Below are 6,000 nucleotides of genomic sequence, written 5' to 3' on the forward strand. Positions count from 1 at the left end.
TTCTGCACCCCCAGCCTTGTCTCTCTTCTGTGCTGGAATTATCCCTTCCCACCTGCCCCTCCTTTTAAACTGTACAGCATTTCAGCTGCAGCCCAAAAGTAAGCAATGCCTAATATGAAGTAGAAAGTCCCATCTGTGTGCTGGTTCTGTTGGTAACGTGGATCTCACAAACTCCAGGGGAGCAAAGGGGCTTTTCAGTGTCTTTTGCTTTCAGAAACAGGGAATTTATATTCTAAGGCCTTGAATTGAGTTTTTTTTTTTTCCTCATAAAATAGTCTGATAAGCTAATTTTTAAAAAGAAATGCCATTAAGTATGTTGCATTGTGGTTTAAAATTACTAACAAGTTCTGGGAAAGAATATTTGATTTTGAATCTTACATGTTTTTAAAAATTAGATATGAAGGGGCACAAAATATGAATATTTTGTTTCTTTAGGGAGGACATGTGGAAAGGGTTTGAGGGTTTGGGACGGGAGAAGTATTTTGCAGAGATATCAATGTCCAAATAATTTTTAAAAAATAATAAAGGTATTTAAGCAGTGACTTTGTCATATTTCTACTTTTTAAAAATATTTATATAGGGGTGCCTGGGTGGCTCAGTTGTTTAAGCCTCTGCCTTCGGCTCAGGTCATGATCTCAGGGTCCTGGGATCGAGCCCCACATCGGGCTCTGTGCTCAGCGAGGAGCCTGCTTCCCTCTCTCTCTGCCTGCCTCTCTGCCTGCTTGTGATCTCTCTCTCTGTCAAATAAATAAAATCTTAAAATATGTATTATATATATATATATATACTATATATATATTTAACACAGAGAAAGCACAAGCAGAGGGAAAGGGCAAAGCAGGCTCCCCGCTGAGAAGGGAGCCTGATGCGGGGCTCGATCCCAGCACCCCGGGACCATGACCTGACCCGAAGGCAGACACCTAACCGACTAAGCCACTCAGGTGCCCTGTCTTTGTCCTACTTCTAAGTCAAAACTATTCTGTTAGAAGAGACCAGGCCTCTTTTGGGCTCTGTGTCTGTGGAAGTTCCCAGGCTGAGACGACCTCCCCCCATTATTATTATTATTTTTTTAAAGATTTTATTTTTTTTTATAATTTTTTTTATTTTTATAAACATATATTTTTATCCCCAGGGGTACGGGTCTGCGAATCGCCAAAAGATTTTATTTTTGACAGAGATCACAAGTAGGCAGAGAGGCAGTCAGAGGGAGAGAGGAGAAAGCAGGCCCCCCGCGGAGCAGATTCCCGATGCGGGGCTTGATTCCAGGACCCTGGGACCATGACCTGAGCCAAAGGCAGAGGCTTTAACCCACTGAGCTACCCAGGCGCCCCTCCCCCCATTATTCATATCCTTATTCGTCCTCATTCCAGTGCTGGCCGCAGGGCCACATTTGAGCTCCGTTTTGTTAATTTCTACATTTCTTTAACAGTATGGAAGCTTTTGTGGGTTTTGTTGTTGTTGTTTTGCATGTGTTCAGGATTCATACTTTTATTTCACACACAGGAAATTCATGAACAGAACTCTCTGTTCACTGTTTCTTTTTTTTTTTTTAAGATTTTATTTATTTGACAGAGAGAGCACAAGTAAGCAGAGCGGCAGGCAGATGGAGAGAGAGAAGCAGTCTCTCCGCTAAGCAGGGAGCCCGATGCGGGGCTCGATCCCAGGACCCTGGAATCATGACCTGAGCTGAAGGCAGCTGCCCAACCAACTGAGCCACCCAGGTGCCCCTCACTGTCTGTTTCTTAGTCCAGTGCCGGCACAGGCAGTGTGGACGGGGGGCTAGTTCTCAGAGGAAATGCCCGTGCCCCAAAGCTCTCCAGCAGCGCTGTCCTGAAGCCAAGTTCTGGCCCTCAATGTCTCAGTACCCTGCGACTGAGGGCCCTAGCCCAGCCCATTAATGCCTGACTTTGATTTTGACACCACCCTGCCCGGTGCCCCAGGACACCTTGGCGCTCTCGTTAAGTATTAGGTTTCTAGACCACCTCCCTAGGCAGGGCAGAGGAACAACGCTGGAAACGCCCTATGAATTTCTGAGAAAATGTTTTCAGTGTTGAAAAGGTTTAACGAGTTGAAATGCAAAGGGAAGTTACATCCCCGTCGTGGGGGCAAAGTTCCCGCATGTGTATAAAGTATCTCCCGTTGTTTGAGCAGCAGTGCTAATAACCTTTCTCCCTCGACGTGTCAAGGAAGGAATAGGCTGTTCACAAGGCCTAACTGCTTACAGATGAAGACACCATTTACTGGTGGTTCTGTAGGGGGAGAAAGCTGTGGGACGCTTGGGTTCTTGATCCCAGATCTCCCTTTAAGTCCTCCTGGGACCTCCCATGCACCAGCCAAACCCTCTGAGCCTGGAGAGCGGAAGGAACAACCTTTACGTAGGTCAGAGAGTTGAGGGTTCTAGGAGGTGCTCCTGGAAGCCCTTTTGAAACCGTGCAAACACCCCACACATGTCACGTGTCCTTCTTGCCAGATAATACTACAACATATTTGCCAAGGCTTGCCGTGTGCACTGTGCCATTCTAAGTATGGGGGCTATGCGGAGACACGCTATGGTCCCGGGGCTGGAGGAACTAGCAGTCTGCAGTCGAGTGGAAATTGGCATTCTCGTCCACACAGCTGGCAAAACCCTCTTTCGTATCTCAAGTGTTAGAGCCCCACTTTGAAAGCTTTGTTGGCTTTGCTTTTAAAACCATCGCCAGGAACGGTGGAAAGTGTGTGGATCATGTGAAGCGTGAAACCCACGCAGGACAGGACAAAGGGGAAATTGTAAATATCAGTGTTGCCTACATCGATCTCAACGGCACCCGAGGAGGAAGCATTAACATTGCCCAGGACTGAAATAGGCAGCTGGCTGGGACACAGAAAAGTGCCTGAAAATTGGATTGCAATTGAGCAGCTTTTTCTTCTAGATTTTTCTTCCAAACATCTAAAGATTGAAACTCCCTGCTTGCACATGGCAAGCAAAATACGCAAGGGCTTTCATTTATAGAGAAGCATAGGCTGAAATTCAAGTTCATTTTGCCTTTTTTTTTTTTTTTTGTCCTTCAGATTTTTCACCAGGCCTTATCATTCTCAGCATTGGTCCTCGTTCCTCTCCCTGTTTGCTCAGTGACTAGCCCCCTCCCTGCACGCTTTCTCCAACTAGCACTGCTTTTAAGCCTAGTAGCACGTTAGAACCACCCAGTTCCCTTCTAGTACTTTCATCTGGCAGCATGCCAGACCTGTTCTCTCACAACCTCCTGAGTGCCTTGAAGTTCCCAGGTGATCCCAGCGTGCAGGGAGGATTGGGTTTCCGGAAGAAATGAGAGAAGGGCTTTCAGGCTCGAGATGTTGCTTTACTGAGCGTGGTCCCCACTGGGTGGAGGAAGAGACAGGTGTTGAGTATCACAACGTCAGAATAGCAAATGCCACAGGCGCCTGGGTGGCTCAGCCCGTGAAGCATCTGCCTTCGGCTCAGGTCATGATCCCAGGAGTCCTGGGATTGAGTCCCACCTGGAGCCCCAGCAGGGAGTCTGCGTCTCCCTCTGACCCTCCCGGCTCGCATGCTCTCTATCTCTCGCTCTCTCAAATGAATGAGTGAAATTGTTTTTAGATTAAAAAAAAAAAAAAAAGAATAGCAAATGCCAGCCTGTCATGTGCAGACAGAGCCAGCGAAAATGTCCCTCCATCTAGAAGCTCAGGTCCTGGGAAAATAAAGAGAAGGGGTGATGGTCTCATTTCTTATGAGGTCAGTGCTTATCTTCATCAGGGCTTTCATTCACGGACAAACACTTCTGAGCACTCACTGTGTGCCAACCACCGTTCTGTGTGCCTGGGACGCACACTTGCCCAGCAAATCCTAAGAACGGCCTCCGTCCGCTCTTGAGGGGAGGGACACATAACAATGGCATAAGGAAGAGCTCATGGAATGTCAGATGTGGTATTAAATGATAAGCCTTCCAGGAAAGAAAAAACCTGAGCCTGGGGGAAGGGGGTAGGTTGCGGTTGTTAAAAAGACAGGCAGGTTGGGCCACATGGAGCAGGTGACATTTGAGCAAAGACCCGGGAGTGGGGCGGGTGTGAGCCAAGCAGATGTGTGAAGATGAGCGTTCCCAGGATGGGGGGGCAGGGGTCCCCAGGGCTTGAGCCAGCCGTGCTAGAGAAACAACAAGGAGCTGAGCCGGAGGCGGGGAGGACAGAGCGACAAGCGCACGACTGTGGTGGGGATGGAGGGTGTGTAGGAGAGTCAGCCCCTGTGGGACATCGTGAATCATCGTCACAATAAGCATTCTGGCTTTTTCTCAGAGTGGAGTTGCTGGAGGATGGGAGCAGAGGAGGGATGTGACCCGGTTTAGGTTTCAAAGGATTTTGCTGGCTGGTGGGTGGACCGAAGGGGCTGGTGTGCACACAGAGACTGCGGTAAGGAGCCCACCGCACCCCTGGGAGAGGCCACGGTGCCCCAGCAGAGAGCTCCTCTTCTGCCTAGGTTGTGCCAGTAAAGCCAAAAGGATTTGCTGATGGGCTGGCCGTGAAACGTAACAGCAAGACAGCAGTTGAGGGTGACTCCAGGGTGTTTCAAAGCCTGCAGTGGCCACCTTGTCATTTGTTGCCCGAGGAATTGTATTATTTTTTAATTTTATTTAAGCTTTATTGATTTCAGTGATCCCTACACCCAACATGGGGCTCGAACTTGTGACCCCGAGATCAGGAGTCACACGCTCTTCCTACTGAAACAGCCAGGTGCCACCTCCCCCCTCCCCAAGGGGATTTTTTTTTTTTTTTTAGATTTTATTTATTTGAGAGAGAGAGAGAGAGCATGAAAGGGGCAAGGGACAGAGGGAGAAGCCGGCTCCCTGATGAGCAGAGGGCCTGATGTGGGACTTGATCCTGGGACTCCAGGATCATGACCTGAGCCTAAGGCAGTTGCTTAACCAACTGAGCCACCCAGGTGCCCCTACCCCAGGGGATCTTAATTTGCAGAGGTGACTGAGTGATGAGAGAAAAGTCAATGCCGTTGAAAGGTTTTCATTACTTGTATTTCCCAAGAGGAGGGGCCATGCCCCATTACACAGGACCACGTGGGGAGCACCGGGTTTGGGCTAGGAGGCAGAAGGAGTAAGAAGAAAGCCAAGGCCAAGAGGCTTAGTTGGGGATTCCAAGGGAATGGCTAGTTGGGACCTGGCAAAGAATTTAGGATTGGCTGGTTTAAATAATTCCGCTGGGCTTTGGGGCACCAGGACGGCCCCTAGCTGTCTGGTACCTGGCCCTGGGGTAATCAGGGAGAGGGACACTGGCTTGGTGTGTGAGCGATTGAAAAGGAGGCAGCTGGAGGCACAGAACCGGGGAGCTCTTTGCTCTCTTTAAGAATTGGCTGGCCCCGGGGCACCTGGGTGGCTCAGTCAGTTAGGTTAAGCATTGGATTTGATTTCGGCTCAGGTCAGGATCTCAGGATCTTGCCAACGACCCCGGCATTGGACTCAGTGTGGAGTCTCCTTGAGATTCTCTCTCTCCCTCTCTCTCTCTACCCCTCCCCCATCATCGAAAATAAATAACTAAATCTTTAAAGGAAAAAAAAAAAAAAAGAGGGCGGCCCCGGGAGGGGTTAGTGTGTCCTCAGTCAGCAAGGCCACAAATGGCAGAGCCTCAGGAATAAAGGAAATAAGAAAATACATAGTTAATACACTTGACCCTGTGATGAGAAGATGCCAGAGGGACGAATCTGAAGACACAGGACAGTTATGTACTCCGGCTGCTAGAGAGGATACCCTGAACTCTCAGTGGCTGGGCCTCATGGACGTTTGTGCACTTGGCAGAAGTTGGGGTGTTGGTTTGGCTCTGCAGGTCATCGAGGTTGCTCCCGGCAGAGGCTGTGGAGATCTTTTCATTATTTTTCTTAGAGAGAGAGAGAGAGCACAAGTGAGGGGAGGGGCAGAGGGAGGGGGGAAGAAGCTCGAGCAGACTCCGAGCTGAACGCAGACCCTGACACAGGGCTCGATCCCAGGACCCCAAGATCATGATCTG

This window comes from Lutra lutra, chromosome 16 (assembly GCF_902655055.1).
Source record: "Lutra lutra chromosome 16, mLutLut1.2, whole genome shotgun sequence".
Taxonomy (NCBI): domain Eukaryota; kingdom Metazoa; phylum Chordata; class Mammalia; order Carnivora; family Mustelidae; genus Lutra; species Lutra lutra.